The sequence below is a fragment of the Puntigrus tetrazona genome, chromosome 12 (genome assembly GCF_018831695.1).
Source record: "Puntigrus tetrazona isolate hp1 chromosome 12, ASM1883169v1, whole genome shotgun sequence".
Classification (NCBI taxonomy): Eukaryota; Metazoa; Chordata; class Actinopteri; order Cypriniformes; family Cyprinidae; genus Puntigrus; species Puntigrus tetrazona.
In genome coordinates, this window is record NC_056710.1 from 14,336,846 (window position 1) to 14,362,188 (window position 25,343).

Genomic DNA, 25,343 nt, shown 5'->3' on the forward strand with positions numbered 1-25,343 from the left:
GAAACGGAAGCTGTTTACAGCTGAGGGCGCTGCTTTTGTCTTTTTGCAAAAAAAAATAAATAAAAAATGCAGTTAATATGGAATTAAATTGTGCAATCACTGGTCAGATTCGCAAGCTGGTTCTGTGGCATCGGTTTGGTTAATTGGAAAGCCGGTCATACGACTTTGCATTCAAAAACCACTGAATATCTTTCAGGTAGTAGGGTGTTGTTAAATATGGAGGATGTGTGGGATTCTTAACAAGAGAGATTGTATTCTTCTTGAGCACTAGAAGAGAAAGAGCTGGAGTACAGACTGTACAACTGTAGCAATAACCGTCCCAGGAGAATGACTGTTAAAGGTGTGTTAAGGTGAGAGAGAACAGTCTCGGTTAGATGCAGTTCAAATGCGCCGCAGACCTGGGGTACAAAGAAAGGTGAGAGACTCCGAAAAAGACACAGAACAAATGTTCAGTGCTGAATTCATGCTGGTACAAGGGCAATGAAATGAATAGTTCTGTTTGGGCAAGGTAAAGGGCTGACCCGATCCTGCCTGCTGCCTCAGGCCACCACACTGAAAACCCTCATATTTTTCTCAGTCAGCATCATCGATGACCTCCAGCGTGGTGTCCATCCAGGAGAGCTCTCTCTCTCTCCCTCTCTCTCTCTCTCTCCCTCTCTCTTTCTCTCTCACTCAGGTGGACTGTTTTTGGTGCAGTGACATGCAGACATGAGCTAGTCTCTGAAGCGGGGTCCGAGTAGACTTTTTGGTTTTCAAATACATTTCAGATATACATTTAAATGTGCTCAGGCTAGGCAAACAAACCAGTTTGTTCGATATATTTTCAAAAATGAATATCTAGGGACTAGCTTTATTGATTTATTAAATAAAATATTAAGTTTAAAAAAACATTTTATCAATATGATCCACTTTTTAAAATTAGCATTTTATTAATTTTTCATTCAAGTCGGCAAGGAATCTAAAGAGAGAGAGAGAAAAAATTCTACCGAAAATCATTTTCTTTCTGTTAATGGGCATGTTATAGGAAATATGTCTTTGTGTTTACCCCAGAAGTTGAAATATTAACTACGATAATTGCCATTTGTTTTCCTGCTCATTAAGGCACGCCCCCACATATCATGTGTTGATTTTTAAGCAACACTAAATTGATCAAAAGTGACAGTAACGGGATTCATAATGTTGCTAAAGATTTCTTTTTGAAATGCTGTTAACTTTCTAGTTTTTTCACAGAAATATGAAACAGAACAACTGTTTTCAACATTGATGATAATATGAAATGCTTCTTAAGTGCCAAATCAGCATATTTGAATTTTGTGATACTGAAAACAGTATTTTCGTATTTAAATTCTAAAAATAAAAATTTCTTATTGTATACAATTATTAGTAAGTGCTGTTACAAAGCAATAGTTGGTCTTTGGACTGTTTTTTTTTTTTTTGTGACTTATTTGTGATATTCTTAGTTTGTTCATTGGTGGGTTCTAAAGCTCTATCACTGCTTTGACTGCAGTTACAGGAAGAAAAAACATCACAAAAAGCCTCCTGTTTAACATGAGTTCATGTTTTGATTACGGCTTTAACGCAGCATCAGTATTTGGCATGCGTCATACTGCTTTTTGATAGCGGTGCATATCTAGTAATTCTCTGCATCTCACAGTTCTTTTTCATCTCTGCATTATTTTCCTCAGAATCCTGTTCAGACAAGAAGAAATGCTGCCAATTGAAGCCTAGTCTCTGATAGCAGTGGAGAACAACCAGTCTACTTCCCGGAAGAATACAAGACTTCTCTGATCTGGTAAGCACAAGCAAGAAAACTCAAGTTCATTTCCATAGTATAGTCTTAAACAGAACTAACTGTTGAGGGAGTGTTGCATAGTATTTTTTTTATTTATATAATTAATTCTGTTTGAGTGTTGTACTTGACTTTTTCCAGGGTATTTACCATGATTATATACATTATTTGTCTCTTTCCCCCCACTTTTTACACCTTGTAAAGCATCAGTTGCAGCTGAATAGCACGCTAACCATAATTCAAATAAATAACTTAAATAATTGATCATTCATGGGGTAGAAATTTTCAGATGCTGAAAACACGCTATAATTAAATTCAAACACACATAAGAAGAGTGCATTTCACACTTGTATTGCTTGTTTCTGTATAAGCTTCAGAAAGCTCTTGGATAGGGATTAACGTTTTGGGTAACACTTTAGAATAGGTAACACTTGTTAACTATTAACTAGAACTTTTCCCTTAATAAATTCTTCATTTGCTGCTTATTAATATTTAGTGAGCTTGTTGTTAAGTTTGGGGATTTAGTAGGATTAGGAATGTAGACTAAGGATATGTAGAGTAAGGGATCATCGGTGCTTAATTACCATTAATAAATGGCTAATATTCTAGTAATATGCATGCTAATAAGCAACTAATAGGTGTAAACGTACAATAAAGTGTGACCACGTTTTGCTATGGGATCTTACTAGAAGGTGTCTGTTTGACAACACTGGGTTTGATGGCTGCTTTCATCACCTTCGGTGTTTAAGAACCTCTTTGAATAATATCAAGAGCCACTTGAATTAGTATAGAGAGTACGTTAGGAACTGGCTGCGATTCTTGTTTTTTCCCCTCCAATTCTAAATCTGTTCTCATTTTAAGTAAATACAGACTCCAATCTCCACTTGCTCCAGTCACCCTAGGAATGAATGTGCCCAAGGGGACGCTAGTTTCTCATTCAGCCCGAGTATGCGGGGTGGGGGGTGTGGAGAGAAGTGTCTGTAAGTGCACTTGAGCTACTGAACTCACGCAGTGCGACAGTCAAGTGCACAACCAGCTAAAAGCCGCTCGCAGTGAAAAGACCCTCTCGAAATGTTTGTCTGGATCTCATAATTTCCCTGAATACGTGTATTGTAGACTCATTCCAGTAATACAAACCTTTTATTACAAACTGTCATCTTTTGCATGCGTGCTTGACGGAAACAACAGATTGTGGGGGAAGGGTTGGCTACGTGTCTGGAGTAGAACGGAAGATGGGAATGGAGGAGGTCATTAGCATTCCAAGAGAGTGTTGGCGTCTGGTGGAGCAGAGCCATGCTTGGCTGCCTGGCACGATAGGGCAACGCGGTGGCCATTAAGGCAGAGGGGTTTGGGGGTTAGGGCCCATGGAGGGCACTGGCAGCCCCTGCATGGGTGCAATGAGAGGCCCAGGGCAGGTGGTCTATCAGGGACAGTGGGCTGGAAGGCCAGGACAAATTGGTATAGGGAGGCTCATTTCCCAAACTCAGCATGAGGGACGGCACAGCAACTCCATGAGAGTGAAAAGAGGGGGAAAAAATGAAACTCTCCCAAGGGCATCGGCATATGAGTGATGGACTTGCCAAGAGGTCGGTCAGTTGTAGAGGAGTCTGGGCAAGATGTGTCAGTGGGTATAAGTTTTGTTGACCCTTTACTTTGTTTCGTATTACTATAAATTGGTTTGGGATCATTATTTGAAAATTCTGGAGAACTATAACAAAAAATAATTTTCTGTTTATAGAAAAATTCATTTGCAAATATTCTGTACTTAGAAAAGTCTTTGTACAATTTAATCTGCTTGCACCAGTGTTTTAGTATTACAACAACATGCACAATTTCTTGGAGGAGAGTATTACAATGAATCGCGTAACGGGATTTACTAACATTTGCACTCATGAAATCCGGTATTTCCGCCATTAATTAAAAAATTTTATTAAACCGGCTGGGCATTGACTCTGCTTATTTGCGATGATGCTAATTTGAGCTGCGCTTTCCTTATTGCGTTGGTCAACATTCAAATTAGATGTTGCGTCTGTTTTTAAATTTGTGCATTGTCAGTTAATTGCTTTTAGAAATTTCCATGGCCATCAGTGCTGTTTTGGAATTGTGCTCTTGGACTAATTTGCCCTGTTTAGTGGTTTGTTAGGATAGGACTATATTTGGCCGAGATACAACCATTTGAATATCTGGAGTCTGAGGGTGCAAAAAAATCTAAATACTGAGAAGTCTGCAAGTTGCCCAAGATTAAGATGTATATATATATATATATATATATATATATATATATATATATATATATAGGCATCATTCAGTGTCTTTATTTTCTAATATTTTTGATAACAGATATTTTAAAATATAATAAGAAACTGTTTTCAAAAAGGTTGCACGTCACATCAATATTGCACTCTCCGGTAACCGCACAACAACAATGAGAGCAAAAAATTATAGCAAAGACATAAAAGCACACTAACATCCAATCATAAGATATATTCTGCCTAATATACAGTTATATGAAACATAATATAGAACCAAGGAAATTCCACTATGCGCATCGACCACCAAATGTCCTTTAACTTGTCGCTCGTCGTGTATGACTCATATTTTATACTAACCATGTCTTATTCACAGCTGGATGTAAAAAAACTGAGATTAACATGAAAGAGAGCTTTTGTGGCTTTGTGTGTGGTTAGGGCAAGCTGTTAGTCATTGATTCTATTAGTAGGCCAAATTGCAGCTCGGTTTTTCTCTATCGGTCCATACATGTATCACATGAGTCATGTTCCAGCTTACATATGATTTAGGGAAAGAGTTTTAGTTAAGTGTGTATTTCTCATACATCATCGCCAAGCGACGACACATGCCCCCCATGCATCAACGCAAGAGTTTCAGTGAATGACATTTATTCATCTTTCTCAGACCTGTCAGCTGGTTTCTAAAGGCTGTTAAAGTGAAATCCATCAGAACCGCTGCAGTTCAGCGAGCTCAAAGCCATTCTGGACAGGGTAGCCATGGGAATGTGGCATTTAAGAGGATAGTTGGGTCTCAGAACACCATGGACCAATCAGACGAGAGGCTTGATTGCTACATATTGTCTCCCTGTTTGTTGAAAAGGGTAATAAAATAAGCATATTGGGTGAAATGCCCATGAGTGATGTTTTATTTATTTATTTATTTATTGACATTGAGTTCATAAAATCCAGCGTGTGACAACTTTATTAACCTAGGGGAGATTTATTTTAAAAGCTCTACTTTTTTTTTTTTTACTTAAATGCTTTCTATTTTTTCATTTTTTCGGCGAAGGACAAGCATGCTATCACTCTTTTGTCAGAGGATTATTTTTCTGCATGACACTTTTGATAAGTGGATGGATGGGTGTAAATCTCAGCTCTGTTGTTGGGGGGAGTATGACCTGTCATTCACTACATAGATTACATACCTGTGCCGGCGGAGATTGAACTCAACTTGTTCTTGAGAATTTTTATCCTTCCTGCCTCAGCCGATCTTCTCCTTGTAAATTGCCTCTCTTTGATTGCTAGCCCGCAAAGTGAGTTTGCTGTGTTTTGCCTGTTATCATTTGTTTGCTGAATATGCCATCTAGTGCATGAAAACACTGACACAACTCATGAAACGATATGTTTGTTCACTCACTAGATCTTTCGGTATTTTCTCTGTCGCTCCTTGAGGGTCCTTCAGGGCATGCTGCTCCAGAAATGCGCGTCTCTTCAAAACGCTTTGCTACAAAGTCCTTCTGTCATCAAGCTTGTGTTTGCAACCTGTAGAAAGTTGATGTAGTGTTTGTTTGCTTACATGCTTGTTCTCTTACACTGAATCCAAATGCACATGTGTAGTTTTATTTAAAAGTTCATATTTTAAGGCATTTATAAGCATCCTGCACACCTGTTTTCATGTCTGTCCTTCAGTATAACCCCGGGTCAGCTGTCTTGTCTTTGGTTAATTCCTTCTTGTCGCGTGTCGTGTTCAGACATTAGTGGCAATTAAAGGCGAAGGCTGTCCAGATGTGTGACTAAGAGTAGGGTAGAACTAAAGTGGACACGCTTGTGGCCATACGGTGGAGTTTCCTTCAGCCTTGTTTTAGTAATGTGACATAAGGGTATTTTTAAAGTCAGACAAGGTGTGCAAGGAGAAAAATGCAGGAATGTAGGATGAGACTTGATTTTGAATGGTGGACGAGACTGAATGTGCATTTTCTTAAAATAATGCTACTGGTTAACACTGCTTGCATGTTTTTAGTGGGAAGAGAAAAGTGAAGCTCTTGGCAATGCATATTACAAATCAAATTTTAAAATGTAATATACTTACGGTAGGAAATGTACAAAATATCTCCACTGAACATGATATTTACTATCATGTTACTTTATCCTAATGATTTTTGACATAAAAGAAAATCGATAATATGTATTATGTATTTTTGACTATTGCTACAAATATACTCCAGCGACTTAAGGCTGGTTTTGTGAAACAGGGTCACATGTTAGATTTTCTTAGCTCTCATGTAACACACTCCTTAAAGTTAATCTTTAAACGTAGGTTTTTTTTTTGTCTAAATTGGCTGCTTAAGTTATTGGCTATAGCATGAAAAATAAAAATAAAATAAATGTGTGTGTGTGTGTATATATATATATATATATATATATATATATATATATATATATATATATATATATATATATATATATATATATATATATATATATACACACACACACACACACACACATTTATTTATTTTATATATATATATACAGTATCCGCTCATTAGTATCTGCATCCTTAAAAATGCAGTTTCTAGAGTGACTTGAAAGTGCACTTTTATAGTCACTACCAGTCAAAACAAATGCATACGGCCTTTCAGTACGATTAAAAATTCATAAATATGCTCATATGCTTTTAAACTGTGAAAAATGTGCACATGTTTCCACATACTCAGACATACATTCCTACATATAGCTCTGGACTCATTGGCACAGCGTGGCTTGCAGACACAGCCTGTTCCACTGGCAGCCCAACTGCTGACGCTGTCACCTGTCTATGTGGATAAAGGTGATTTTGTTAGCACAGCCGTGCTGAGGCACTGGCATACCTCGCCCACATTCGTCCTCTGATAGGGACTGGGGTTCGGAAAAGATGAGCCAATAGCTCTATATAACGTTTTTAAGCTAGGTCTGGACCTTTACCACAATTTTCGCTCATGTTATTAGGTTAAATATCGCAGGATATTTTCTTTTAAAATAATACTACATATACTATCTTCTGAAATTATTGCAAATATCTAAATTTGTCAGCCTTCCAGATGTAATGGAATAGGGATGTATGAACACACACCCCATCCCTAAAAATAATTATAAAAAAATTTAAGCCGCAACATTTGGCGTTGTTGCAGTAGGCTGTAAACATATTAAAAATTAAATTGCACCTACAGGCTTTGAAGTTGCATTTTTAATCTGCGATCTCACAACTTTATTCATGTTCACTCTCTCACATTTCTAAGGTGCTACTATCGGAAATTAGGTCAGTGGTTTAACTGTCAAAGCATGCATGTTGTTTAGCAGAAAATACATTTAAAGCCTATAACATAACAATCAATCAATAAATCTGCTGTTTTTTTTCCCTTTTTACATTTCCTTTTATGTTCATTTTTATGATTTATTTTATATTTATTTTGGAAAGTCATAAAAGTATTTCACTGCATGTTGTACTGTGTATGGTTATGTGTCTGACCACGAAAAATGACAGTTTCACTGTTAATCAAGCTTAATGTTAATTTATAAGGATATCATTGCTCATGTTTATTACTATTACAAATAATACTGAACTAATATGAAACGGATCCCAATAATGTAAATGTTAAAATGAAAATTAAATACATGCAAAATGAAAAACACAAAATGAATTCTAAAGTTTGTGATAATACATTTTAAGGAATTTTTCGGTACCATGTTTGGTCACGTCCTGAAGTCCAATTTAAAATGCGCAAAATGCAGAGTGTCATTGGTTTTCACTAATTGATACTTTTGGTGAACTTGGCTCCAAGCTGGTTTCTTAATGCTGCTGTGCAATGGAGTGAGGTTGTTTAATTTTCTGTGGGAGAATCTAATTGAGAGAAATTACGCCATTGTAAGTTTATGCAGTCCCTGCTGTGTTTTTCAGGATCAGGTTGTTTCATGTCACTTAACAGATGTTCAGTCAAGAGTGCCATTTGCAGCCTTTAATGTGGCTTTTTACAGCCATCGAGCCTGTGTTTATTGGCTTACATGTTTATGGCGATGGTCGTCGCATGAATTTTTCAGCAAAATGGGCACTATGTGGTCCGACACTTATTTAGCGACCCGTCAGAGAGCAATTTAAGTGGACACAGATGTGCCCATGACACAGGCCAGCTGTGACTGGCAAAGACAACATTAGCGAAAACAGCCAAAAATAAGCACATTATTAGTCCATCGAAGCTTTGTTGAAATTCAAGGTTTAAGTTATCATTTGTGCTGATTACATTAACATGCAGAAAATATGGAAACAAGACAATGAAGCATGTAATCGCATGTGTGTGTGATTTGCTAGAGCTGCGATGTTGCGGATAAATGAACCTCCTCACCCTCGGTCCCGTTGGCATCGCGATCCCCTGAGGCTCGAGCCATATGGGTGGCTGCGAATGGACTGTTAGAGCAGACGGCGGCCGCAGCGCTCCTCTTTGGCGCAGGTGGCATGGTGGCACCAGCTCAGGCCGATGGATCCAAGAGAGCGCTGCTTAGTCAGCCCACCATCTCCCTCAAGGGGTCCGGGCCCCTACATCGTGCCTGGGTTGGCAGTGCCAGCGCACACCCACCTGCTGGTCAGGACGCAGTAAAGCTGAAGTCCGGCTATACCGACTGTCAGTGTCTTAGTTTACTGGTAAAGAAACAGTGAGGGAGCTTCTGCTCTACGGCAGGGAGTTTTCAGCCTATTTCAGGCCGAGGACTGAAGCCCTTTTACCCGCTGTAGCTATAACAATGGCATTTTCTATTTAATCAAGATTAGTCTGATCCTGGTTGTTTATTTTGGGACGAGGTATTTTGCACTGTGTTTTTGTTCAAATAAAATTAATAAATTAATTAAACAACTTATGTCATAATGGCTGCAAATAATAATAATATTTAAATGATGCAATAATAATGCAAATAATACATTTGCATATTATGCGACATAATGACAAAAAATTAAATGTACTGTACACTGATACATCAGTGCAACAGTAAAATTATAATAAATATGTGTTTATATATAAATACATTCACAGAACATATATTTATTTTATTTAAATACATTTATATGTATTTATATTCATAGAATTTATATATTATATAAATATATTTTTAAAAAATCGAAAAAGTATGCACAGTATATGTAGGTGTGTTTATGTGTGTGTGTGTGTGTGTATACACTCATAGAATTCCTCTCTGGTGTGTAAAAATGGTTTTCTAAACTTGTGTGCTGTGTCAAAATGCAGATCGTGCTCTTGTATTACTCCTAGTTGCAGAAGCTTAGACCTTCACCATACTTTGCATCTCCTGAGCTTCAAGTCGTTCCTTGAAGCCGCTCTTGGGAAGATGTTCGAGCACGACAGGGCAGCTACAGATACGGAGAACAGCACCTCGCCGCTCAGCTCATAGGCTACACTTTAACAAGAGGAGCACCCTGCCACCCTCAATAATACCTTCAGCTTCCTCTTACCACAGTGTGCTCCCCTGCCATCGCTCCGAGGGAAATTTAGACATCACTTTTTATGTCTACCTTCCCCCTTCCCGCACACACCTCCGCTTATGAACCTTGCATATAAATGCACTTGGGTGCTGTCTTGATTGATGGCAATTAGCATTTGGTAATGATAACAGATGTTTGCGGTGCCAGGAGGCTAGTACCTGCCGCCCACTCCGCCATCTGCCGTGGGCATCAGGGGCCTGGCACAAAGGCTGGCTGGCACGGGATAGTAAGCAGGGTGGAGAGGGCAAGATGAGGGGTGGTACATTGTTGTTGTCCCCTCTTTATTTGACATGAGGAGCAGGGCCAAACTGCAGGGGGTTTCCTGTGAACGCTGTGTCACCTGGTGCCACTGAGTACATTTGGACAGGACACACGTGTTTTGTGGGCATGTATTATTTATTAGTCTCTTAGGACTCTGAGTGGGAGTGTGAAATATGGGACTGCTAAATAGCCATAATGTTCAGAATTTCAACTTTTTGAAACTGCAGTGTGCAAATTACGGAAGTAAATGGACAGATGTCTGAATACTGAGAATATAGAATGTAGTTATTCAATATGCTGTTCTTAATAATTACTTTTGCAAATTTTTTAATTGACCCCTCTATTAAATCCGGTCAATCAACATCTTGCTATAAAGGGTTTGTTCATCGCTCCGAAAGTTGCAGAGCAAGCTCGTGGTTTGGCTGAGGATACGCTTTGTTAGAAGATGAAATAAAGTCGGTGCAACCTCTTATCTGTTGCTCTCAAAGGACTGAGTAAAAAAGACGGGGATCAACTTTGTTTAGACTTTGATTGGTCTTTTTTCCTTTTTGCCTATGTCAACTAATTGTATTTCTTCTCAGAGGCAAAGCACTAATTCTGCATTTGCTTGTCAATTCTGCCCCTCCGCATGTGCCTTTTGTAAGCGTTTCCTTTCGCTCAGTGCTAGAAGTGGAGCCGTACACCCACCAGTTTAGGTTTAGAATTAAGATTTGAGTTATTTTTTATTTTAAATTAGTCATATTTTATTTTAAATCAGTATAAATACAATGCTAAATGTTTTTAATTGTTTACTAGGAACAAAATGTGGCTATTTTATTTCATTTTTACCTTAAGACCAGGAAGATGGAAAGTATATGATATAACAGAGTTGTATAATCCGCTGATATCATGGATTGTCTTATATATTTATCATTTTGGCCAGTATTGGGAATTTAATTGTTCTTTTTAACATATTTGATTACCTTGGCTCTCATCTAACACTCACTTAAAGTTAATCTTTAAACACATTACTAATTCTCTAATAATTGACTTAAATTAGCAAATCTCAAGATTATTCTCCTTTCCTTTTGTTTTGTTCTATTTTCTCCTTTCTTTTCACTTTAAGCACTGCCCTCCCAAGTTCTTTTAAGATTGCAATATCGATGACCTGTTCAGGATGAAATACATTCAGCTGTGCACAAAGTCAATATTTAAAGACATCCGAGCAAGAAGTTTCACACCTAAATATTTCCTTACTTTCTAGAGAAGTTTTGGAAACCCCAGGCACATCAGTCCTGTAACATTCAGCTAGCGTCATTCATTTTACTTTTCTTTTTGGTCCATCAAAAGTTCTGTGATAAGTTTTTGGTGGTATATTTCAGGCTGTCGTCCACAAACAATACTGTACACTGAGGGGAATTCACTAAGACTGAATAGATTCCGCCTATTTGCACACACTTTCTGCATAGTGCCCCATTCACTAAAAGAATTATGCAAATGCAAGCGAAGGGTTTTTCACACTTAAAGTGAATTGCACTGACAATGCAACCAGAAGTCATTCATTTTTAATGAGAGTTGCCATTTTTCATGTGCCGGCGTGAGCAATATTGACTGTTAATGATGGGACAAAGCTAAGCTGGGTTCAACTTAATGCAAATGAGTAATTGGATGACTACCAATAAGAAAACACTGGAGCTCACACGATCCTTTTACCCTATTTTTTTTTTCCAATACAATATGGCTTTTATTTTACACTGAAATGGTCCTTCTTGCGTGTTCACATGCAGATACGCAGGTGAGCATGTTCACCTTTTCCTCAAGGCAGATACCAGGCTGTTGTTCCCTGTCAAATTCACTCAAGAAAACGTGTCATATGTATCACACCCGTCTCTGTGAACAGCTGCATTCTCAAACACGCTCCCTTTCACAGGTCTCACTCACCCCGATTTTCACCGTGCAAAATCAATACTCTAATCTTCAGCCCAGCCCTTCTCAATAAGTCTATATTTCTCACACTGCTCAAACAAAGGTGACCTCTATGAGCCATTGGTATTAATATCCCAAGCTGGCACATGGGATATGCAGCCTGCTTTTAATGTTAGTATTTGTCTCTCTGTCATTCACTAATCAAAAATCATGTATCACCATAGTATATTCATATAAATTTTATTAAAGCTAAATCTAAATCATATAAATGTTTCTAAATTTTAAAACCAACTTGAACCACATGAGCATAAAAAATTGAAACGTTTTATGAAAATGATTGTTGTTTTATGTTAAATTATAATCATCCCGGTTACCTAAAATTTAAATAATGGAGAGAACATACACACTTGCAGTGTTTTGTGTAAGCATAGATAGCTATTTAATTACAAAGTAATTCATCGCTAAGTGATACGAAATAATTAAAATGGTGTAGCGACATAAGGAAAGAGCGTGTGAGCGTTTCTAAACAATCCTGGTGTAAACTTGAAAATAGAAGTCACCTTGTTATAACTCAGTTCAGCGAATGGCCACAATGACTTACAAAACACCTAATGAATTCTTCATGTCATTTGCAAAATGCTTTGTTTGAACTGTGCGTTAACAGTTTGCTTTGCGTACAACGAATTAGCAAATGAATTCAAAGTGCTGGGGCAACTTCAAATTGACTTTGGTTTTGTTTGAGCTCATTTTCATTTCTCTCCATGGAGAGTCGACCAACTCGGTAAACATGCTTGAATGAAGGAATTCTTCAGCTGTCACTCAAAAATGTAATTAACGTACATTATTCTTTCAGAAATTCATAACCTTGAGCCAAGACATACAAATGAGGATTGAAAAGAATGATTTATAGCACTAATACGACACAGATGGAATGACTGCGCTAGTACCAAAAGGAAGAGGATGTAGCTTCTGTGTTGGCATGTTTCACACTGTTTGTGCTAATATTGACATAGGAAATTGAGTCCACTAGGTAAAGTGTCCTTGACTAGTTAATGCTCGGGTGCTTTCAGAAATGCAGGTTTAAACGGAAAGGGTCAGGATTTTTTTTTTTTTTTCAGAATTTCCATAACCAAAGTCCCAATCTCTTTGCCTAAAATAAGACGCTTATATCCGTCAATAACCACTTTTTTGTGATTCTAGTGGAAATTTAGTTTGAGAACATTTTTGCGATTTTATTGCGCAGTGATTCATCACTAACTGATCCGAAAACCGTTCAACAGTCCTGACTGGTACAGAGGGTCTCAAATGTGCTCGCAGGCTCTGGTTACAAATTATTACCGTCTAGGAATTACATCGGAGCGGGACAATACATGTTGATCCTCTGCGGAACATGCAGTGGGTAATTTAATCTTGTAACATGAAGATTATTTTTGATTGCAATGCAGTTTGATCTGTTTGTCTCTTTAATTTGGCTCTAACCAGCTGACATTTTCACAGTATTTAATAAAAGCTGCACTCGATTTGTGGCCGGGTGACAATCTTTTATTTACTTGGTGTGGATAAAACCATTAATTCACGGTAATTAATGAGTGAAGTATGGAGGGCGCGGGTACAGCCTCATCCGCTGGGAGGCTTTGTGGAACAGATTCATTCATCTTGATTAGACACACTTAGCTTCGGCTTTCCTTGTGTGGCTTTTCCATTTTAATATCAGCTAGCCATTTGCAAGCCACGCATCTCAGTGCTCAGCAGACGTTGCGTCTATGGATCTGGTGCCTTGATCGCTAGCCTTTGGTGGTTTGGCCACTACCAGGTTTATAAAGAAGTTTGTGATTTGTTTTGGCCTTTAGCCTCAGTGTGTTTAGAGCAGAGTCAGGCTTTCTGATGAGCTTTGAGGGGATGGACTAACCCTGAGAGACAGGTCATGGATTGAGTTAATGGTGTCTCTGTGACTTGGTGCAGAACAATCGCTGGAGGGACGAGGGGCATTTTTGTCCAGAGCATCAAGGGCGTAAATACACATTGTCTAAAATTGTGTAACTGTACACAATCCCAGTGTCAATTCATTCCGTAGCAGCCCTTAAGAATTGTTGTTGAAGTGAGAGGGCTAATTTGACAAGACGGAATTTAACACCTTTCAAGGAATCTGGCACATTGGCATAGTTAGAGAAGATCCAGAAACAAGTTTAGTCCTGAAGGCCCCGTTGACCACTTAAAGAGACAGTTCATCCAAAAATGAAAATTCTGTCAAATTTAATTATAAACAACTTCCGGTTTTCCAGATCTATATCAGTGAATTTCTTCCATAAAAAGTAATGTCATTTATTTTAATTTAATATGCAATTGAATATTTACAGAATAATGAAGAACAGACCAAAATTTTATAATCTTCAGACCACATATTTATGTTAATGAGGATAAAGACTTGAGAGCTGAATCAGTCGGATGGGTGAGCAAATCATAGAATCACTGATTCTGTTAAGTGAATCAACTGATCTATTGAGAAGATCTGGATCATAATAATTTTTTTCGTTATTTGTTTTCTTTTTTGATTTCACACATCAGACATTGTTGCTTTCACAAATTCAAATGAACATTCCAAAATAAAAAAATATTGAGCTTTTATGTCCACTTTTTATTATATATTTTTTTTCCTTTTTTGAAGCTTGAAAGCTCTCGTCTCTATTCTTCATAATTGGATGGAGAAAAAATAGCTACCAGTACCATTTCAATATTTGAAGATGAAGGTGTGTAATTGACAGAATTTAACATTTTTGGGTGAAATGTCCCTTTAAAGCATCAATATCTCTTTCAGAAAGCTGGTAACAAATTTTAATAACCTGGAGGCCTCTGAAAAAAAAGAGCCAAATATCAGATTTATCCACAGATATAGACCCTGTGAAATTAACTTCAGCTTTCTTCATTTACCTTTTCTCTGTTTGTTTTCACTTTATGTAAATGTCACTCCGCCATCACCTAATGCTCTGAAATCTCTATATATTCGATAGATTTTCCTCAACAGGCAGCTGGAAGGCATCACAGTTACCCAGCATTACATCTCCACAATGTAATCAAGGTAGTGACAATCCCGACAGCTGACCAATCAGATCTAATATATCCCGAGCATGGAGAACTGCTCTGTCAGGAGAAACAGCCTAGGCTGTATTAAAATTCGAGATGTGTCTAAAATTGGCCCGGCCTCTGGCTTGTGGTTAACGCGCTCTATCGGGATTCTGCACAGGTCTGGGGACCAATCTTCAGGCCTGATTTATCTGATGTTTTCTAAACAACTGACAGGGGGAAACAAATTCATCTGGGCATTAAAATACAGCAGCAGGCCCTCGGCAGATTCCAGGAAGAGACCTGGCCGTCATTCTGCCGCCAGGCCACCATTAGCTTTATTAGAAATCCAATCCCGTCCTCTCGTGTGAACCTGGATCCATAATACACACCTGGCTAACAAAGTAAGCATAAATGTGCATTAAATTGCTAACGGAATGGAGAAAACTGTATCAAAGCCTGTTTCATCTGTTTATTTATCAAAAGAAGTAGGCCTTGAGATGAAGAATGACAACACCACGTCTAATGCATACACTGATATTGTACTGTTAGGAACAGTTGATAATAGTTCATCATAAACAGATTGTCCATAGAATTTTTAGATTAAGGAAAATGTTAAGGTTGAAAATGAATGATGTAGGCGGTGTAGTGATCGTAAGATTAACCAATGATATGCTTTTGTTTACTGGCACCATGTATAAGCTATGTCTGTCAACTAAACCATTGGGTTATATGCTGATTAGTTAATAAAATTTTTAGTAATTAATCATATATATGAATATTTAGTGAGAAAAATGCAGCAAATGAAGATGTTTTACAGACGTTACGTAAGAAAAGCATAAAAGTAGTATTGACTTTACAAGGCAATATATTGCTTTTCTCCCTTTTTTAATAAAAGCACAAACTTGAAAACATACTCTACTTGCCTACACTGAATAAAAATGATGAGGAAAAATGTTTACTCATAAATTGTTAGTAAACTTCACAGTTAATTACAATCAGCAGTGGAATGAATGAAATTGTATTTTCAAGACAACTTATAGGCTTTATTTTATTTACAACTGTAAAAAAAAAAAAAATAATAATGTGCATTAATAGCATATGTCTACAGAGAAAGTAGTAAAAAATAATTATTATAGCATCAGAGAGGACATGATGGAAATTCAATATATTAGTTTTTAATTTAATAGTATGCATAAGCGCTAATGAGTACATCAAATATAACAAATACGCACATATTATATTGCGCATCTTTGTGTTCCATTTCTGTTGCCGTGACTCTGATGATCCATTTTACCTCAGACAAAATTAAGAATGTCTCCGTGTGGGATTTTGGACAGTTATTGCACCATATTTTCCATACAACCAGTGCTATAAAACCAATAACTGTCTTTAGTCTCTCCCCGTGCACGTCTGCCTCTCTCCGCCGCCAACAATTGCGTGTTTAATATTGTTGAAGTGCTATTAAATCAGACGTATTTCTTTTGCTCTGAAATGTTGCTATTTTTGTGAGATTGTGTCAGCTTTAAACTAATGCTGAGGAGTAAAGCACAGTGCCTGTTTTGAGCAGAGAAAGCTCTTTTTAATATGAAACCTAATCCGGAAATATCTTGGCAGTGCACCCTGGCTGTTCTTTAATGTGCGGTTCAATTCTATGCCGATATAGTGCATTAAACCTCTTGGAAATGGCAACTCTGTCTGCTATAAGCTCTCACTCACCGCCTGCTCTCTCGCAAAGTTTTCAAGCGGCAACAATGACGAAGGGGCATCGCATTGTCTCGGCAACACGTGTTGCGGGATAGCCATCTTATCTCCACACTCCAGGCCCATGTAAACACAAAAGCGCTCTTTCTTCCTCTCCTTCTCTCCTCCTCTCCATCCATCGCTCTCACTGATGTGACTCAGAAACGTCCCCGCGAAGCGCTGAGGCGTCGTGTGCGTGTGCGGTTGTGTGTTGTCGTGTAGCCGTGGTTTGTTCGTTCCCTCGCTTCCCCCTCAATCTGCTGTTCTTTGTTTACCCAACAGTTGTTTGACAGAGAGCGCAACACATGCCTATTAGGGCATTTGTGCGGCAGGGAGAGATTACAGCCTCCAGTTCCTTTTTTAAATAAACTCCCACTCACTGCACTGTAATCTGGGTGTGATAATCCCTCTCTATGCCAGCGCTGACAGACAGTGATGGGCGGCAATCTGGTGGAAGGCCTTGCAGTGCTTTTCCTCTTTTTTTTTTTTTTTTTTTTTCTCCCCCTCCCCCTCTCCCTCTCCAAGACACTTATGTAAAGTAGCCATTTATTTTGCATTAGAAAATCTTCCCATTATGGATTAAAGTCATTTGTGCATATAAATGTGTATTTACAGTAAGAGAGATAGGAGAGATGACATCACCCACATGTGCATCAATAATGTGATTTTAATGCAATTCTAAGAGGAAAACCCGAGTAAACACATTACTCTAGTTAGTGTAATGTGATCGCACATAAATGTAATTGCATACATGTAGGTGCATGTGTAGGCAAGTATAAGGTGGATTGCTCTGATCTTTAGCATTAATCTGATTTAGCATTAATATAAAACAGCATATACTTTTAAAGTATTTATGTGGTGACTTGTTTTATTTATTCCTTTATTGATTTTTATATGAGGTTAAACGTATCACGCCTACAATTATTTGTAATGTAAAAATGCCTTTTTATGTATAGATTTTTTCTTCATTTTTCACCCCATTTATTTATTTATTTAATCAAATTTTATTTGACCCCAAGTGTTTTAAATAAGTGTTTTTACAAATCCATCATATAATTATATACTAGCATTTCATTTAAATGAATATTTTCATAATTTAATATTTTTAATTGTAATTTAGTTATTTGTAATTAAAAAAAAAAAAAAAAAAATATATATATATATATATATATATATATATATATATATATATATATATATATATATATATATATATAGGGAAGTTGTAAAAGTAAGAGGTCCACAAGTTCAGTGGTGCTTATAGTTGTGGAAACATTCATAAATATCTGTATATAAATCATATTTTTGTCGCTTTTGTAATGTTGGAAATTCCTTGCGTGCAAACATCATGGCTCTTTGCTCTGTGTAAGGTTTTTCAATCAACAGTTTTAATTAAACCAGCAAGGTTTTTATTCCATTGAAATGGAGATCATTACGCATTTATCATGTGTAATGAACATTTCAGTCTTTCATTCTCCAACAAGCTTTGCTGTAGTAGAGACATGTCATCCACTGCGTCAGCTTCCTCTGATGAATCTTAGCTTTTTTCTTTGTGTTTTAATCACAAATCATGTTGTAATTGCACCTTACAAAGTGCAATTAGAGGGCCAAAGCCTGCTATTTAATCTACAGCAAAATTTCACCTGATAGCTTGATTTTCATTATCAAAGATGGATAATGAGAGGGAGAGTTGTGCAGCTCTCAGCTCTATCATAAAGGCAATCAGTCCTTTTACCTGATTCAGCCCTTCGAAGCCAACTCTCTCTCTCCCTCTGTCTTTCTCCTCTTTAAGAAATAGCGGTGAGTTTGAGTGCCTATTGTCTAATTAGCACTGATTTTAGAGAATGGGGTCAAAATGGGTAACATGAAAAGAACAATATGTATATACTACACACACACACAGTACATTATGTATATATATATATATATATATATATATATAGAGAGAGAGAGAGAGAGAGAGAGAGAGAGAGAGGAGAGAGAGAGTACACGCACACACATACATATTATAAAAAGTATCATCAACCTTATTATAAAAAAAAAAAGTTTGGGCCCAGCGCTGTCGGGAATGTTGTCTGATTTAAACAGAGCTGAATGGAGCGCTTTGCTTGATATGCTCAGGATGAATAATCAAGGCTGGATCTGTGTGCAAACTCTTTGATTTTGAGGATTGAAAACACTGTTGTTGTTATTTTATGTTTTTTATGAACAGTGGGCATAGAATATTCAGGCAAGCCCACACACACTAATCTCCATACAACTCGACAAGTTCTTATATAAAATCCACACAGACTCCTAACGTGCGTATGTGCATTACATTAGACAGTGTGTAAACTCCAAAAACTATGCTATATCTACGCTCTGTAAACACAATACATTACCATATATTAAAACTGCAATTACGAGCTGATTAGATTTTCTTTAGCATATGTTACACAATATGTCACTAAAACAATGTGAATTTGTGGGAAAGTATTGTTATTTGAGAACAAAATCATAAATAAGACTCTTCTTTTCTCTAGCATTATCACTATTTCTCAGTCTATTGTAAACCGCTTTAATGGCTATAAAAATGTTTAATTAAGCAGCAAGTTTGATCTTATGAAATAATATGAATAATTGCACGTTTTACAAAATGTTTAGTCTTGTTGGTTAGTGCATGTAGGCTAAATGCTATATATTTTTCTTTGCGTAACCATATTTGCACCTTGATGTGCAGAACCAGAAGCATACTGCAGAAACTGCTTCAAGTTTGGCACAGATGGAGCAGAGCTAACTAGATCGATCGATTCAAGTGCCCTGATGCAAAAGGATGGGGAAGATGCTCTTAGCAGGGTTCATGTAAATATGGTGATATGAAATTCAAAGACTTATGAAAAAACTATTTGATTTTCCAAGGGCCTAACACCCCCCAAAAAAAAAAAAAAAAAGATTATTATAAAAGTACCATATTCGTTGTGCAGTTGCCATGAAAAATACTGGTTGTGCAGTACTGTACAGTATATCTATTTATCTATCTATCTATCTATCTATCTATCTATCTATCTATCTATCTATCTATCTATCTATCTATCTATCTATCTATCTATCTATCTATTTGTCTGTCTGTCTGTCTGTCTGTCTGTCTGTCTGTCTGTCTGTCTGTCTGTCTGTCTGTCTGTCTGTCTGTCTGTCTGTGTTGGCCTGTCATTTTTTCTGTCATTGTTGCATCTGTCTATCATTCTATCTTTGTGTATACGTATATGTAATTTTGTCAATGAAAATGAGTCATCTTTATACATAAAAAGTAATTAGCAGATTAGCAGATTGGTTTTGTACTAATATATAAACTCACTTTTTATATTTCATTCATTGAACAGATGCTTATATTCAAAGCAGATTTCAAATGAGAAATAAGAAAATATTCACTTTATTCTTTCTGTTTTTTATGTATTCGCTTAATTCTTTCTGTATTTTCTGTTAAACTAGCAGCGTTTGGGTCAAGGCTCATACTCCTAAATGTATGAGCTCACCAAAAATGTCCACTGAAAGACAAATTTGATATTTTGCAAGCATCATATAAAGTGCACGTATATCACTGCATTAAAGTTATAGTAGTAATGCTTTTTTTCTGGACTAGCTGTTTCTTGTTTATTACTTAAACCTGAACTTACAGCTAAACTAACAAGATACGATTTGTTATGAAATCATGTTTTTTTTGAGAAGGTTAGAGAGTGATGTTTTAGTCACAGAAAAAAGGATGCAACATGAGCAAATACATTCCCACCTTCACGTATCTATCTGCTCAGACTCAATCATGTCTGACTTCTTAGGCTTTCAAAATAAATTAACAGCCAGCACAACAATTCAGTACAATATCACACCTACCCAAGCACGCTTGCTTACCGAGGGACGTTATATTATTCGATCGTGCTTGTAGTTCACAAAAAAAGTTGTTTTTTCCCCTCTCCATGTATCCCAGTGCTTACATTTAATCTCGGTTTGCTTTAAGGACCTTGCAGATTCGAGCCGGGATCGTTCTGTTTTCAGTCTCGAGTGCTTAGCACCGTTCAGAGCTGGCCTACCTCTCGAGAACCTCGTTTTAACCTTTAAAAGTTATTGACTTTTCTGCTTCTTCGTCTTTTTGGTTTTTGTTTCAGCTGGTGACATTTGATAAACTGTGAAGTCATTGGTCAGGAGGAGAGCTGGACAGCTGTGTCAGAGATCATATTGCTTATATACATCATCTGTGCTTTCTCGGTGCGTGGATGTGCGAGCACAACAAAGAACGGCAACAGGAAAACAAAAAAAGGTGCTAACATGGTTTCCCAGTCATGCTATAGCAGCTCTTCACTCTAAAGTTCCTCCCCGCTGTGATACTGGGAAGGTGATATGACAACAGAGATTCATTGTAACCGATTGCAGAGATATGGGCATGTGCGTCTTATTCTTTACAGTGCAGATTAATTTTAAGGGTTCACGGTGACAGTAAAGGTGACCAGCCATCAGACTAAGGAAGCCACACTGAAACTCTATAAACGCAAACCCTTTTAATCCAAACTCTATTTCCTTGGGGCTTTCTGAAGGCGACAAATAGTCTTCTCAAAGCCACCGTCCCTGATGGGGTGACTTTTATATGGCCTGCGCTCCTCCACATGACTTAGCCAAAAAAAAAAAAAAAAAAAAAAAAAAAAGATTTCAAAGCTTCATCCACTGTGATTGGAATTCATGACGGAAATAAAAGCAGCATAATAGGTTTAATACTAATAATTGTGTATTGAAGTCACTATTTATTTATTATTATTTATTATATTTATTATTATTTTTAAGTCTGACAAGCAATAAAGATTGCATATTTTTAAATATTAAAATATATAAAACTAAAATGTAACATTTTGGGACTGTTATGTAGTTATTAGTAATTACATCAACAACTGATTTATAGTGCAGTCTTTTATTATTATTATTATAATTTATTATAAACTTTTTAGGACCTTCTTTAGGGCTCATCATAATCATCATAATCCTCATTCATTTATTTAGACATTTATTTGTTAAAAATGCAAAAATCAATTAAATATGTAATAGCAAAACACAACATTTTGTGTAACATAGTGTTATATAGTCATAAAAACAACAAAAACAGCCGCTATTGAATTCAGTCTTTATTATTATTATTTACTGAACCATCTTCCCTCTAATTTTCGCTTGTGAATCTCAGACTTGTTCTGTATTCACTGACTATTCTTTCCAAAGAAACTCTAATGAACTGTAACGAAAACTTTAAAACCGTCTAATGCAGAAGTTTATTGTTTTTCTTGGTATTTATCACATTTTGGTAAACCCACGCTTTGTGGGTGTTCATTTTATACAAAAACTAAAAACAGAGAAATAAAAATGTAGGTCAGTATTATAAATATTTAGACTAACTGTGCCAGGATAGCAGTTATTTAATATTGGTGTTGTTCTTAATTAATCAGTTTTTCCCACAACTTCAAAAAAACCAAAAAAAATCAATGCATATATGGATGGACTCCAGTTGACATGCCTTCCATTCATTTAGCGAATCATTTTTAGCCTACACTAATTTTTTCTTGCTTGTTACGTGGTAGCAACAGCAGAACTGCGCAGCCGAGTATGCATGCAGAAAGAATATGCATTGCAAATTGGAGTTTCGAAGATTTTAGTTTCTTTTATACTTAAGAAACAAGATGAAGGCTTCAAAATGCTTCAGGAAAAATGCTCTGATGTCACTACAAAACACCAGCGCACAAGAGTGGAGAAAAACATCTCAAGTTGTATCCCCACTCGGAGCTTCGGCCCCTCACTGTTACTCTTGGTGATTGCTCGCAAAACTGCTTAGCATGCATGGCAGAGAGCCGGGCCATGGGAGTGTGTTCGCTCTCTCCTCCCTTACTTCTTCCAAGCTGTCTCTGCCGCCAGGAAGGCTTCCCAGAGCCACTAGTGAAGCACTGCACCAATGATGATTAGTCTAATGAGTGATTAATTAGGGAGCAGGCTGCGGGGAAGGGGTAAGGCGTTGACCTCTCTGAGAGGCCCTGAGAGAGAGAGAGAGAAAGAGAGAGAGAAAGAGAGAGAGAGAGAAGGAGGCCAACTCATAACCTGAAGAAGAAAAGATTTGGTTGGATGCAATGTGCTATTCACATATTCACAGGAATGGAATGGCCTCAGGGAGTGTTTTCCCAATGGTTTAGCTGTCAAAAAATTTTTTTTTACAAATGATATTGTCAATATTACAAAGATTTAAAGGGATATTTCGATAATTCTATCATCATTTATTCACCCTCATGTTGTCCATGGAGCTGTTGACTATTATTACATGCACAAAAAAACCCCAAAACAATTATTTTTATTATTGTGTGTGTGTGTGTGTGTGTGTGTGTGTGCGTGTGACAAAATGAATGAAATGCTTGAATATGACACAAAGTAACATAGGACTGCTCCTCAAAGGTATACACCAGAAAATACAAATTCTTTCATCATTTATTCACTCTCATAAAACAAGATATTTTCAATAATGTGGTCTAAACTACAGCATTGGCTTTGATGGAAAAAAAAAACTATGGTCCATAAGGTTCAAAAATATCACAAAAAGTACCAAAGAAATATCAGTGTTTCTTAAAGCCATCGCCTCCACTACAATGAAAATGATGTCATTGTTACACCCTCATATTGTTCAAAACGCATTTCTCTCTTCTGCTAGGATAGAAAGAAAGGAAAGAAAATGCTAGGAAAGAAAATATTTTGAAGAGTGTTGTCAGCCAAACACTTTCAGTTCCCGTTGACTTCTATTGTATGTTTTTGTCCATACAACGGAAGTCTATGTGAATGAAACCGTTTCGTTACCGACATCGCATTCAAAATATCTTCTTTTGTATTCCAAAGAAGAAAGTCTTGCAGATTTGAAAGAAACAAAGGGGACTAAATAATGACAATTTTAAGTTTTTAAGCAGGTATCTGCTGAAAATCCCAAATCCACTCTAGTCTTCCGTGGTGCGTTCATGAGCAGACGTGCACGATTCATGAACAAATTGTTATTTTCATTTAGATCTTATAAGTTACAAGCGTTTTATGTATTTTGTAATTTTATTCCACTGCAAACACCTAATTCAGACGTATCGGAATACTTTTACATTTTAAATATATGTATTAGACTGCATTATATGCATATATGATACGTCTAGTGTGGTGCTGATTATGTGCAGTGGGTTGAGAGGGGCTGTTTTTCACACGCTTTCCATCTCTGTCCACAGAGTTGAGTTGAGGATCTGCGTTATGCATGATTAATCTTTATGATGGAGGCGTAATCTTTCCAACACTCCTCTTAAAAAAAAAAATCCGCCTGGATCTTGATTTACAGTTATTTAATTAGAGCCCGAACTCCGTGATCGGAACGTAGCATCACTTAAAGATGGCAACCGAAGGAGTCTGGCACGTACACCGTTCAAACAGAAAACTAATGGACGATAACTGTCAGAAACAAAAACTAACTGTAGGTGAATGAGGCAGAGCGTCAGATTTATTGCTGCGGGCGACTTTCTCATCTCCACTTCTGAACAAGCAGTTCTTTAATAGAACTTGGCTTACGGGTGACTTTTCTTTAAGGGTTTCTATTCTGGAGTACATGAGGGTATCGAGGAGAGACAGAGGAGATATAAAAAAGCTCTCTGTTTACACAATAGGCGTGCTCGATTTGATTCGGCAGCCCCTCTGTAGGCATAATGAGCGTAATACAGTACCTTGTGTTATGTGAGGAGATCAGGCACACTCTGTTACAGACCGCAATCGCTTTTGTGCCCACTTACACATCTCATCTCTTGTCTCTCCCCCTCCAGCACAAGACTAACTTTTAAACTACTTTGAACAGAATTATCCGAGTAGCTTGATCAAGCCGAGCGCAGTCGATCAGGTAAAAGCTATTTAGTAAAGCTTCCTCTCTGACAAGAAGTAATTTAAAAAACGGATGAAAAGAACGAAGACTTTATAAGCCATTCGCACTGTATCTGGGGAACAAGCAGAACCGCTTGCTCTGATCGAAGTGGAATGAGTGCATGTGCGGGTTACGTTACCGGAGGGGAAATTCAGCTGTGCATAAGTTTTCTTGCCTTGAGTTTTGATGATAATAATCATGTTGGCTGCTCCCAAACTGTAATTTCTCTGATCCAAGATGCTTGCGAGTAATTAACAACCTGTTCTGTGCCGTCTTTACTCGGTTCTCTGCCCTGTGTGTCTCTCTGATAAAACCACTGTTGTGTTTTAATAATGTCTAAGGGTGTTTCTTCAACTATATGGACACTTTTGGCCCTACGGACTTTAATAAACTCTCTTAAAACACTCTTTTTACACTCTCGCCAGTTTATTTAAAGTCTCTTGGCGATGTGTAGCAGTGTATATCTGAATAGAATTCATTTTGTTTTGATATTTCCAGTACAGTGTCATTGTGTAGCTAGCATTCTGTAACTTTATTCTGAACATATTTCCTAAGCCAGATTTTATGGGTCATAAATACGTCATTAAATTAACAAAATATTATAAAACATATGTACTTTTTTTTATACATTATTTCTGTAGAAATGACATTTGACAAAATTTGTGAGTGTGTAGGAAACGGGGTAATTATCATTACTAAAACTATATCCATGAAAAAAAATAAAAATTGTTAATTGAAATTAATGTTAACTCAAACAAATTAACTATGAAATCTAAAATTAATAAATAAAATTTTTAAACTAAAAACTATACAAACAATGCAATAAATCTATTCAAAATCTTTAACTAAAATTAAAGTAAAACAAAAGTAAAAAATATATATAATTAATTCAAAATATTGTGC

At 36.9% G+C, this 25,343-nt stretch overlaps 1 protein-coding gene across 5 annotated transcripts in view; it reads left to right on the forward strand.

The window, feature by feature from the left end:
* Positions 1-25,343, forward strand: part of rbfox3a (RNA binding fox-1 homolog 3a) — a 363,663-nt gene that overhangs the window by 57,130 nt on the left and 281,190 nt on the right. For all 5 annotated transcript variants that reach the window (XM_043253944.1, XM_043253939.1, XM_043253938.1 and 2 more), the window contains exon 2: positions 1,686-1,792. The gene's annotated coding sequence lies outside the window, so the exon portion shown is untranslated. The remainder of the gene's footprint in view (positions 1-1,685; positions 1,793-25,343) is intronic.